Source organism: Heterodontus francisci, chromosome 34 (genome assembly GCF_036365525.1).
Source record: "Heterodontus francisci isolate sHetFra1 chromosome 34, sHetFra1.hap1, whole genome shotgun sequence".
Lineage (NCBI taxonomy): Eukaryota > Metazoa > Chordata > Chondrichthyes > Heterodontiformes > Heterodontidae > Heterodontus > Heterodontus francisci.
This window is the reverse complement of record NC_090404.1, coordinates 4,299,533-4,313,433: the sequence shown is the minus strand read 5'-3', so window position 1 is coordinate 4,313,433 and position 13,901 is coordinate 4,299,533. Positions and strand designations below refer to the sequence as shown.

General features: G+C 45.3%; 1 long non-coding RNA gene across 1 annotated transcript; it reads left to right on the top strand.

The window, feature by feature from the left end:
- The first annotated feature begins 1,377 nt into the window (after positions 1–1,377).
- On the top strand, positions 1,378–2,470 carry LOC137348931 (uncharacterized). The gene is made up of 2 exons (XR_010969140.1): positions 1,378–1,887; positions 2,020–2,470. It is a non-coding gene; the product is annotated as an uncharacterized lncRNA (long non-coding RNA).
- Positions 2,471–13,901: the final 11,431 nt, after the last annotated feature.

The window sequence follows — 13,901 nt, the reverse complement described above, 5'->3', positions numbered from 1 at the left end:
CAGAGTTAACATTTCAGGTGAGTGAAAAGGGCACCGAACTGAAACGTTAATTCTGCTTCTCTGTCCACAGCTGCTGTCTGACCTGCTGAGTATTTCCAGAACTTCTGTTTTTATCCATCAGTTGCATTGTTGCAGTCATTCAGATGATGTCAGATGACATCTCGCACAGAATACATTTATACACAGAACAGTGAAGAATATTCTCCATAATGCACACCGTCAGGGTCAGACCCGGTTATTTATTCTCTGTAAAACTTTGAACAAGAATAAAGATGCGCAGGCACACAGACAAAACAACACACATAAACACACTCAAATGCACAACCACACAATTACACCTACACACACAAACAGACTCAAACGCAGATATAAACACTTCACAGTCACCCACGCAAAAATAAACATAAATGTACACATTAGTACAGTCTCACAAACACAGAAACAGAGACCGAAAAGCTTTCATTATCATAGACATAAACACAGCTAGATGGAAACATACTCGCACATTAACAGACTAACACATCTGCACACAAACATTTAAACAGACACATTAACACGATCACTCACATACAAATAGACACCAACATTAACATTATGACACATACATGGATGCAAAAACACGCACATAACACACACATTAGCACACATGTGCACATAATCACACATATTAATGCATAAACGTAGACATCAACACAAAAGCAGACGCATTATCACACTTATGGGGACAGAAGCACACAAAAACAAACATTAACAAACTCATACGCACACATGGAAACATAAACACACATTGACGCACAGGAAAACATAAAGATATCTGTCAACACAAAAGCTCACAACATGAAGCACGCATGGGGACCAAACCACACACAAAAACAAACATTATCATGCTCATGCACACACATGGATGAATGAAGACAAAACATTAAGGATGATATATTTTATACACACGCACATGCACATACACACACACGCGGCCACTTGAAAACACACATTGATACACATTGGCACATAAGCACATACTAACATACAGGGTCACAACACACAGGCATCAAGATATAAATACGCACATTGAGACATTCACAGGCGGGTGCACAAAGAAACGCATTAAAACATACATTAAATCTCACACACACAAGCCATGGACACGCACTGAGTGATGCAAAGTAACAGATACTTATGAACACATACACATGTATTAAAGCATACAAACAAAAGCACCAGGCTATATGTGAAAGTTGCATTCAAATGCACTGTTTGAATGGGCACCTTCTCCAACATATTCCCTCATACATGTTGGACCTACAAACACAGTGAAGCAAAGTTTTCACTTAGAAAGTGAGGTCAGTTAATGATTGACCATCAACTTCCATCACAAATAAACAAGATTAGAACTCGCATCCAATCTCTTACCCAGCACCAATGAAAATCTCAAAACTATCGATATTGATCAGTAAAATTCCATCGATATCCCGAATGATAGAACAAGATTGATCCAGACTAGAATAGCGCCTGACCCTGAAGGAAGAAATATCATATTTTCCAACAGGGCCTGGACGAGGATCATATGGGAAGAATGGCTGTGGGGTTAGTAACAGAGGTAGATTGCTGAGAGTGATTAACTTCACAATGGATACAAACTGAAAATTAAATTAGAGAGCAATATAATGGCTTAAGGAAGAACTCTGCGAGTGCAAATTGACAATCTTATATCCTGGATTAATGAACGATCTAAATATATTTCTCCTCTAAAAACCCGAAGATTACTCAGGCCACATCTGGATTGAAGACAATGAGGAAGAGAGCGGCAACATCTGGACAACCGCTTCCACATTCATCATCCTGTTCTTCCTGAGCATTTTCTACAGCGCTGCCGTCACTCTGGTGAAGGTGAGAATATTCAATCCACTCACATTTCAAATTAAATGAAGCTGTTTAACAAATCTCTAAAATTTCATAGTTCTGAGATGAATGTCCAAGACCACGAAATCTCTGCTTCATTCTTTTATCCCTCTTTTACAGGTTAAGTGATCGATCGAATTTCGGCCGCCCTGGATTTTCCTTATATTTTAACATCTCTGTATTATCAAACAAACTGTAAAAGTAAATTGCCGTCAGTTTATGGTTCAGAATCTGTAGCTGAGAAGATCATAAACATTGTTTCCGTTTTTCTCTTTGAATTGTGTCAGATAATCTTACCTCTCATGTCTATGCGCCTTCGAGTTTCACAATAGTTTGAATTTCATCTGTAAATAAATAACCATCCCTTATTTGCAACTGTTTCCTTCTCTTTATGTTGAGCCCCTGTTTTCTCTGTGATCTGTAATAATTTTAGAAGTAGTCTACAGCTCAGATCGCATGTGTTTTGTCCTCAATGTGACTCACAGGTGCTAAATTCACTTTGGACCCTTTAAAAATGTTTCTGTAAAATGTTTTTTTTGAAATTGTGAATAAATCTTGAGTAACAAATGGACTAACTTGACTTTGCTCAATTCCCTGCTCCAAGGCCCATTCACACGCTCCATTTTACCGATTACACATTTTCCCTTTTCCTGACAGCTGTTTTCCACCAGTCCTGTCTGGTTTGTGTTTGAACCAAAAGTCTTTCGGTGATGGTGCTGTTGCGCCATCCAGTGGCCCATCAGAATAAAGACACCTTTCCTTCTGCCTCAAAATGCCAATGCCCGGGCACAGAATGGCCGCACAGCGAAGAGGAGCACCTCCCATCTTCTTGTCTGTCACAGGCAGGTGCCACGTTGCATTAAAGAGCAGCGCCCTGCTCCATCATAGGCTGATACAGTATAGTATATGAAATAATACTGTCCATCAAACACTCCCAGGATAGGTAGTGCACGGGATAATGCAGAGTACAGCTGCCTTCACCCTGCGACAACACACACTCTCAGTGCAGGCACAGCCCGGGTTAGATACACAGTAAAGCACCCTCTGCACTGCACCAGCAAACGCTCTCAGGGCAGGCACAGACCACGTTAGAAATATAACACAAGCATGAGAGACAATAAACCCTGGGAATAATTCCTCAAGGCTAATGAATATCTGGAACGATAGACCATTAAGAATAAATGCTGGGAATTATTCCGAGAGCCTGGGGTCCATCTGCCACAACAGGGAGCAAAAACCCGATGAATGAGCCCACATCCAAGGGACTTCTTGAAAAGAATAAGTTCATTTGCGATAGTCAGCACGGTTTTGTGAAAGGTAGGTCGTGCCTCACAAACCTTATTGAGTTTTTCGAGAAGGTGACCAAACAGGTGGATGAGGGTAAAGCCGTGGATGTGGTGTATATGGATTTCAGTAAGGCGTTTGATAAGGTTCCCCACGGTAGGCTATTGCAGAAAATACGGAAGTATGGGGTTGAAGGTGATTTAGAGCTTTGGATCAGAAATTGGCTAGCTGAAAGAAGACAGAGGGTGGTGGTTGATGGCAAATGTTCATCCTGGAGTTTAGTTACTAGTGGTGTACCGCAAGGTTCTGTTTTGGGGCCACTGCTGTTTGTCATTTTTATAAACGACCTGGATGAGGGTGTAGAAGGGTGGGTTAGTAAATTTGCGGATGACACGAAGGTCGGTGGAGTTGTGGATAGTGTAGAAGGGTGTTGTAGGGTACAGAGGGACATAGATAGGCTGCAGAGCTGGGCTGAGAGATGGCAAATGGAGTTTAATGCGGAGAAGTGTGAGGTGATTCACTTTGGAAGGAGTAACAGCAATGCAGAGTACTGGGCTAATGGGAAGATTCTTGGTAGTGTAGATGAGCAGAGAGATCTTAGTATCCAGGTACATAAATCCCTGAAAGTTGCTACCCAGGTTAATAGGGCTGTTAAGAAGGCATATGGTGTGTTAGCCTTTATTAGTAGGGGGATCGAGTTTCGGAGCCACGGGGTCATGATGCAGCTGTACAAAACTCTGGTGAGGCCGCACCTGGAGTATTGCGTGCAATTCTGGTCACCGCATTATAGGAAGGATGTCGAAGCTTTGGAAAGGGTGCAGAGGAGATTTACTAGGATGTTGCCTGGTATGGAAGGAAGGTCTTACGAGGAAAGGCTGAGGGACTTGGGGTTGTTTTCGTTAGAGAGAAGGAGGAGGAGAGGTGACTTAATAGAGACATACAAGATAATCAGAGGGTTAGATAGGGTGGATAGTGAGAGTCTTTTTCCTCGGATGAGGATGGCAAACACGAGGGGACATAGCTTTAAGTTGAGGGGTGAAAGATATAGGACAGATGTCAGAGGTAGTTTCTTTACGCAGAGAGTAGTAGGGGCGTGGAACGCCCTGCCTGCAACAGTAGTAGACTCGCCAACTTTAAGGGCATTTAAGTGGTCATTGGATAGACATATGGATGTAAATGGAATAGTGTAGGTCAGATGATCGGCGCAACATCGAGGGCCGAAGGGCCTGTACTGCGCTGTAATATTCTAATTCTAATTCTAATTCTAAGACTATCTAATACATCAGAGAGGACAACCCCTGGGAATGACTTCCTCATCCTGAAGCCCAATAGACAAACAAGGATGCACAATTCAAAGAAAAATGAATAAAACCTGTCTAAACTAAAACCTTCTGCACATCCGGGACCATATCCCTCTATTCCCATCCTATTCGTGCATTTGTCAAGATGCCTCTTAAACGTCACTATCATACCTGCTTCCACCACCTCCCCCGGCAGCAGGTTCCAGGCACTCACCACCCTCTGTGGAAAGAACTTGCCTCGCACATCCCCTTTAAACTTTGCCCCTCGCACCTTAAACCTATGTCGTCTAGTAACTGACTCTTCTACCCTGGGAAAAACCTTCCGACTAAACACTCTGTCCATGCAACTCATAACTTTGTAAACCTCTATCATGCCACCCCTCCACCTCCGTCGTTCCAGTGAAAACAATTCGAGTTTATCCAACCTCTCCTGGTAGCTAATACCCTCCTGACCAGGCAACATCCTGGTAAACCTCTTCTGTACCCTCTCCAAAGCCTCCACATGCTTCTGGTGGTATGGCGACCAGAATTGTATGCAATATTCCAAGTGTGGCCTAACTAAGGTTCTGTACAGCTGCAGCATGACTTGCCAATTTTTATACTCTATGCCCCAACCGATGAAGGCAAGCATGCCATATGCCTTCTTGACTACCTTATCCACCTGCGTTGCCACTTTCAGTGATCTTTGGACCTGTACGCCCAGATCTCTCTGCCTGTCAATACTCCTAAGGGTTCTGACATTACTGTATACTTCCCGCCTGAATTAGACCTTCCAAAATGCATGACCTCACATTTGTCTGGATTAAACTCCAACTGCCATTTCTCTGCCTATGTCTCCAACCGATCTATATCCTACTGTATCCTCTGACAATCCTCATCACTATCCTCAACTCCACCAACCTTGTGTCGTCTGCAACCTTACTAATCAGACCTGCTACATTTCCCTCCAAATCATTTACATATACTGCAAACAGCAAAGGTCCCAGCACTGATCCCTGCAAAACACCATTAGTCACAGTCCTCCATTCAGAAAAGCACCCTTCCACTGCTACCGTCTGTCTTCTATGACCGAGCCAGTTCTGCATCCATCTTGCCAGCTCACTTCTGATCCCGTGTAACTTCACCTTTTGTACCAATCTGCATTGAAGGACCTTGTCAAAGGCTTTACTGAAGTCCATGTAGACAGCTTCCACTGCCCTTCCTTCATCAATCATCTTCGTTACTTCGTCAAACAACACGATCAGGTTAGTGAGACACGACCTCTCTTTCACAAAACCATGCTCCCTCTCGCGAATAAGTCCATTTGTTTCCAAATGGGAATAAATTCTGTCCCGAAGAATCCTCCCTTATAATTTCCCTACCACTGACGTAAGGCTCACCGGCCTCTAATGTCCTGGATTATCCTTACCACCCTTCTTAAATAAAGGAACAATATTGGCTATTCTCCTGTCCTCTGGGATCTCACCTGTAGCCAATGAGGATACAAAGATTTCTGTCAAGGCTCCAGCAATTTCCTCCCTTGCCTCCCTCAGTACTCTGGGGTAGATCCCATCAGGCGCTAGGGAAATCTCTATCTTAATGTTTTTCCTGACGCCCAACACCTCCTCCTTTTTGATATCGACATGATCCAGACTATCTACACTCCCTTCCCCGGACTCATCATCCACCAAGTCCTTCTCTTGGGTGAATACTGATACAAAGTACTCATTTAGTACCTCGCACACTTCCTCAGGCTCCACGCATAGATTTCCTCCTCTGTCCTTGAGTGGGCCAACCCTTACCCTGGCTACCCTCTTGTTCTTTATATACGTATATAAAGCCTTGGGATTCTCCTTAATCCTGTTTGTCAAAGACTTTTCATGACCGCTTTTAACCCTCCTGACTCCTTGCTTAAGTTGCTTTCTACTTTCGCTATATTCCTCAAGGGCTTCGTATGTTCCCAGCCTTCTCGCCCTTACGAATGCTTCGTTTTACTTTTTCACTAGGCTCACAATATCCCTCGTTATCCAAGGTTCCCGAAACTTGCCAAACTTTTCTGTCATCCTCACAGGAACATGCCGGTGCTGGATTCTAATCAACTGACGTTTGAAAGACTCCCACATGTCAGATGTTGATTGACCCTCAAACAGCCGTCCCCAAGCTAAATTCTTCAGTTCCTGCCTAATATTGTTATAATTAGCCTTCCTCCAATTTAGCACCTTCACACGAGGACTACTCCTATCCTTATCCAGAAGTACCTTAAAACTTACGGAATTATGGCTACCGTTCTGGAAATGCGACCTCACAGAAACTTCGACCACCTGGCTGGGCGCATTCCCCAATATCAGGGACAGTACGGCCCCTTCCCTAGTTGGACAATCAACACATTGTTTCAAGAAGCCCTTCTGGATGCTCCTTCCAAATTCTGCCCCATCCAAGCCCCGAGCACTAATTGAGTCCCAGTCAATATCGGGGAAGTTAAAATTACCGACCACAACAACCCTGTTGCTTTTACATCTTTCCAAAATCTATCTACATATATGCTTTTCTCTCTCCCACTGGCTGTTGGGAGACCTGTAGAAACCCCCCAACATTTTGACTGCACCCGTCCTATTCCTGAGCTCCACCCACATTGCTTCACTGCATGACCCCTCCGAGGTGTCCTCCCGCAGTACTGCTGTGATATTCTCCTTCACCAGTAATGCAACTCCCCCACCCCTTTTAGACCCTTCTCTATCCTGCCTGAAGCTTCTAAATCCTCGAACATTTAGCTGCCAATCCTGCCCTTCCCTCAACCAAATCTCTGTGAGAGCAACAACATCATCGTTCCAAGTACTGATCCAAGCTCCAATTTCATCTGCCTTACCTGTTCTCCTTCTCGCATTGAAACAAATGCACTTCAGACCACCAGTCCCGCTGTGCTCGTCAACGTCTCCCTGCCTGCTCTTCCTCTCAGTCTTACTTGCCTTATTTACTGGTTCCCTCTCAGTTATTTCACCTGCTGACCAACTGCTCTTGTTCCCACCCCCCTGCCACACTCGTTTAAACCCTCCCGAGTGACGCTAGCAAAAGTCGCGGCCAGGACTTTTGTGCCCCTCCAGTTTAGATGCAACCCGTCCTTCTTGTACAGGTCCCACCTGCCGCGGAAGAGATCCCAATGATCCAGATATCTGAAACCCTCCCTCCTACGCCAGCTGTTTAGCCACGCGTTGAGCAACACTATCTTCTTATTTCTAGCCTCACTGGCACGTGGCACAGGGAGTAATCCCGAGATTACAACCCGAGAGGTCCTGTTTTTTAACTTACTACCTAACTCCCGGAATTCCTCCTGCAGAACCCCGTCACTCTTCCTGCCTATGTCGTTGGGACCAATGTGTACCACAAACTCTGGCTGTTCACCCTCCCCTTCAGAATTCCCCCTGCCCGTTCAGAGACATCCTTGACCCTGGCACCAGGAAGGCAGTATATGATCTTAGAGTCTCTTTCACGTCCTCAGAAGCGCCTATCTGTGCCCCTGACTATAGAGTACCCAAGAACTATAGCTCTTCTGCGCTTTGTCTCTCCCTGTTGAACAACAGAACCAGCCATGGTGCCACTGATGTGGCTGCTGCTGTTGTTTTCCCCTGATAGGCCATCCCTCCCAACAATATCCAAAACGGTATACTTGTTCGAGAGGTGGACAGCCACAGGGGATTCCTGCACTAACTGCCTGCCCCTTCTAGCGGTCACCCATCCATCTGCCTGCACCTTGGGTGTACTCACGTCTCGAAAACTCCTGTCTATGATGCTTTCCACCACCTGCATGCTCCTAAGCGCATCCAATTGCTGCTCCAACCGATACATGCGGTCTGTGACGAGCTGCAATTGGGTACACTTCTTGCAGATGATGTTGTCCGCAATGCTGGAAGTGTCACGGACCTCCCACATCTCACAGGTGAAGCACTTTACCCCTCTAACAGACATTTCTAACACTAATTAATAAATTAATTTAAAAGAAATACTTATTAAATCCTTACTAAATAAAGTTACAATTAACTATATGGTCCCCGGCACTAGATTTCTACTATAAATATTAAATGCAGTAATCTCCTCCCTTCGGTGTGGTTGCGCCTCTATTAATTAATTAATTAAGTAATTAGGGTTTCAATGAATTTTAATCAAGTTATTTGCTGGGATGACTCCCAGAGCCTGGGATCTGGTAGACACAAGAGGGAGGACAAACGGTAGGAATGAGTCCCGGATTCTGAGGCCTATCTGACACATAGACTCTAACTTCAAATTTACTGTTATATACACAAACCACACTGTCCACCTGTTCTGTCAGATACAAACACAGTGTCCACTTTTCTGTTATGCACATGTTGAATCACTGCCTCCATCATTTCTACTATACCTCGTTCTTTGCCCTCCGCAACACCCCCGCCCCCCCCCCCCCCCGCCTCAGATGAACTTCCTCTTTGTTCTGCTCTATTCCCTCTTGCACCATCTCCTTGAACTCACTGAAGATCACCCCAGGAATCTTCTCTCCCTGCTCCATTCCCTCTGATACCATCTTCCTGAACTCACTGAACACCAGCCGAGGGATCCCCTCACCTTGCTCCATTCCATCTCCCTTTAAAAGAAGTCGCTGTCGAGATAGTGGATGTATTGGTTTCAATCTCCCAAAATACCCGAGATTCTGGAAACCTCCGAGAGGATTGAAAACTCGCAAAAAGGGGTGTGACAGACAGCAGGAAATTATATGCCTGTTGGCTTAACAGCTGTCCCCACTATTGAAAAAGAATCTCAAGACATTGAAGCGAGTGCAGAGGAAGTAAACCAAAATGGTAGCAGGAGTATAGCATCAAGGAGCCTGAGCAAAACGGGTGCCCATGAGAATCAAGGAGGAACATTTCCGCTGGTTGGAGTCATACCTGGACAAATGAAAATGGTTGTGGTTGTTGATGGTCAATCATCTCAGTCCCAGGACATCACTGCATGAGTTCCTCAGGGTAGTGTCCTAGGAAAGACCATCCTCAGCTGCTTCGTCAATGACCTTCCTTCAATAATAAGGTCAGAATTGGTATATTCGCTGAGGATTGCACAATGTTCAGCACCATTCGAGGCAGTCCAAATCCAGATGCAACAAGAACTGGACAACATCCAGGCTTGGGCTGATAAGTGGCAGGTAAACTTCACACAACGCAGGTGCCAGGCAATGACCATCTCAAACAAAAGAGAATCGAACCATCTTCCCTTGATGTACAATACCATAGCCATTGCTGAATCCCCCACGTACCTAATTCTGCAGGTTATCATTGACCAGAAACTGAATTGGACCAGCCATAAAAGTACTATGGCTACTAGAGCAGGTCAGAGGCGAGGAATTCTGCGGCGAGTGACTAACTTACTGTCTCCACAAAGCCTGTCCTCCACCTACATGCATAAGACAGGAGTGTGATGGAATACCCTCCATTTGCCTGTATTCGTGCAGCTCCAACAACAGTCAGGAAGCTCGACACCATCCAGGAGAATGCAGCCCGCTTGATCGGCATCACATCCACAACCTTCAGCATTCACTCACTCCACCACCCACACACAGTAGCAGCAGTGTGTACCATCTCCAAGATGCACTGCAGAAACGCACCAAGACGCCTTGGACAGTACCTTCCATTCCCGTGATCTCTAACACCTAGAAGGACAAGAACGGTAGAAACTTAGGAACGCCAGCAGCTGCAAGTTCCCCTCCAAACCACACACCATCCTGACTTGAAACTAAAGCGCCGTTCCTTCACTGTTGCCGGGTCAAAATCCTGGAGCTCCCTTCCTAATAGCACTGTGGGTGAACCTGCACCCCCAGGACTGCGGTAGTTCAAGAAGGCAGCTCACCACCACCTTATCAAAGGCAAGTAGAGACAGGTATTAAATACTGACCTCACCAGAGATGCCCACCCCCGATTAAAGAATAAGTGAAATGATGAACTTTTATGCAGAGGGGCGAGAGAAAGCTGGGATTGTTCTCCATATATCAGTATAGAGTAGATTGTACGTAACTATTTCTACTGGCATAAAATTGTGCATCCCAAGAACTCCAATTTAAAAGAGTTGTTGAAAAATGACAGGGAAAATTGAGTTATACTTAATACACGGTGATTTGTGAAGATTTGGAATGCACTGCTTGAAAGGGTGGTGGAAGCAGATTGAACAGTAATTTTCGAAAGGGAATTCTATATATACTTGAAAATGCACAACAAAACAGGATAATGCGAAAAATGTAGGGGGTGAGGTATGAATTAGTGAACTCTTCCAAAGAGGCATCGGGAGTATAGGCCGAATGGCCTCACTCTGCGCTCTCAGATTCTATTATTCTGGTACCTTCATTCTCCTTCCACTCTAAATTTCCCAGTCAACTGAACAGTAAGCAGGTGGTGAATAGCCACAGAATTCTGGAGATTCAACAGACACTATTCCCGCTCAATCAGTTCCGAGTACAGCAGAGTGTCGCCTCACACTTCACTCAAATTTTGAGTCTGCGGCATCCTCGCCCACAACTTCCGTTTGCTGCTCTTGCTCTGACCCGATTGTGTTATTGGAGGGAGTGCTGCCGCGGGTCCATTCTTGTCATTGGTTGGATCAGCAGTGAAGGGGGAGTGGGATTTGTATTTCTGCTCTGTCAGAGATGCTCCTGCATTGCAGAGTTACAGATTCAGGAAATATCATGGGAAACCGTCCATCTCCGACACTGCCCTTCCCTTCCTCGACTTCTCCGTCTCCATCTTTGGGGATAGGTTTTCTGCTAATATCCATTATAATCCCACCGACTCCCACAGCCACCTTGACTACACTTCATCACACCCAGCCTCCTGTAAGAACTCCATTCCATTCTCCCAGTTTCTCTGTCTCCGATGGATCTGCTCTGATGATGCTACCTTCCATGACAGCGCTTTTGATATGACTTCCCCTTTTCCTCAACCATGAATTTCCCCCCTCTGTGGTTAACAGGACCCTCAACCATGTCCAGCCCATTTCCCGCACCTCTACCCTCACTCCTTCCCCCCTCTCAGAACAGCGACAGGGTTCCCGTTGTCCACATTTTCCACCCTATCAGTCTCCATATTCAAAGGGATCATCCAGCGCCATTTACGCCATGTCCAGCGTGATGCCACTACCAAATGCATCTTCCCCTCCCTTCCCATGTCTGCATTCTGAAGGGATCATTCCCTCCGCGACACCCTGGTCCACTCCTCCATTACCCACTCCACCTCGTCCCCTTCCCAAGGCACCTTCCCCTGCAATCGCAGGAGGTGTAATACCTGCCCCTTTACCTCCTCTCTCCTCACTATCCAAGGCCCCAAACATTCATTTCAGGTGAACCAGCGATTTACTCATACTTCTTTCACTGCAGTATACTGTATTCGCTGCTCACAATATGGTCTCCTCTACATTGGGGAGACCAAACGCAAAGTGGGTGACTGCGTTGCGGAACACCTCTGCCCAGTCTGAAATCATGACCCCGAGCTTCCGGTTGCTTGCGATTTCAACAGTCCCCCCACTCTCAAGCTCACATCTCTGTCCGTTCCAGTGAACATCAACTCTGCTTCTTCTCCACAGATGCTGCCAGACCTTCTGAGTATTTCCAGCATTTCTTGCTTTCAAAAACTTGAAGGTCTTGTTTGCTGATGTCAAATGGCTCACTACCCACACATTCGCAAATGCAATATCATTGACTGAAACGTCACTGTCAGCGACATCCCAGGCGTTTGATAGCTGCTGTGAATTGTGGGAGCTTCAGCCCTCCACTGCCCAGTCATTAACGGAGTAATTCCAAACAGAACCTCCTTTCTGCCGGGAGGTTCCTGGGTCCTGACAGGTGTCCTCTTGAGCGGAGAGAATCACTGAGAGGATTGGAGACTGAATCCTAGGTGTTGGTGGTGGGTGGGCGTGGCATTCCCAGGAGGAGGTGACCGCTCATCAACACAATCTGGTAAAATGGACTGTAACAATGCAAAGCAAAGAAGAAGCTCTGCTTTTCCCTGTGGAAACAGCGACAATAATGATAGCCAATAGTGTGAGCTTTCAAATAGCAGAAGTTTGACTTTTAAATAGAAGGAAGTTTATCACAAAGTAAGAAGTATGAATGTGGAATTCTGTGCCAGAAATGGTGTCATTGACTCTGATGCTGACTCTTGTGGAGGAATGAAGGAATTTGGGAGTCCAAGTGTTTTCGAGATATCGGTAATTTGTGGTCAACAAAAATAAAATCCTTTGGGTGCACAATGTTCGATAAAATTGTCAATCTGTCCGTTTATGATACACTGAGGGAAAAATGGGTGAAAGAATTGTTGCGCTTCTCCATTAGACCATTGCACTCAGTAGCGACCATGAAGTACAATGATACCGCGAGTTCACTGACACAGTATTCTTGTCATAACATCTTCAGTTGATGTCTAGGCTCTTTCCGAACCGACATGGCTGTGTGCAGTGTTAAGACTCAGAAGTATTTCCTGGTATCGGCAGCTGTCACCTGTGAAACTGTTTCACTGACGGCCGTGTACTTTTTGACCAAAGATGTGGTGAAGCGCCGGCTTGCAAAAGACGAATTGTCAATGAACCCGTCGGTGCAGCAGATGAGAATTTCTCCGGATCCACGGAGAGACCATCCCGGTACCAGTCCAGGCAAACTCTCGTCACCTCAGTAAAGGAGCTGGTCATGGTGGAGATCACTCCTCCCCGAGCTGTCACATCTTCTTTTGGTTGATGAGTGATGCCTTCAAGGCCGCTCTCTGCAGGATAGAGAGAGAAACATTTAGAGAATGTGTGAATAGTAAATCCCAACAAAAGCAGGATAAAATTTAAAGAATAAAAGATCACTGAGTGACATTTGAAATAAAAATGGATTTTGATAGAGTGAATAAAGAGAAACTGTTGCCCGTGTGAGGGAGGGTCAGTAAGAGCTGGACACAAAAACATTAATAAAAATAAAACGTGATGCAAACACTCTGCATCTGTGGAGAGAGAAGCAGAGTTAACGTTTCATGTCACTGACCTTTCATCAGAATTGGCAAAGTTTAGAAATGTAATAGCTTAGATACATATAAAGCGGGGTTGGGCGTAAAGGGAACAAAAGGGAAAGTGTTGATAGGACAGATGGTCAGCGATTAACAGATAAGGAGGTCATGGGGCAAAGGCAAAGGCAAAGAGAGTGCCAATTGTGTGGTGAAGGACGAAGCATTAGTGCATAGAGGATGTTAAATGACAGAATAATGAACAGCCCAAGCCAAAAGCACAAACACGAACAAAACGTGGGCAGACACATGGTTAAAAAACGAATGATGAAAAGAAATAAAATATCTAACTCTGCGTAAATAATATTCAAAGACTGTGCTTCCACTGCCTTTTGAGGAAGAGGAATCCAAAGACTGCCGACCCTCTGAGAGAAACAAATTCTCCTCATCTCGG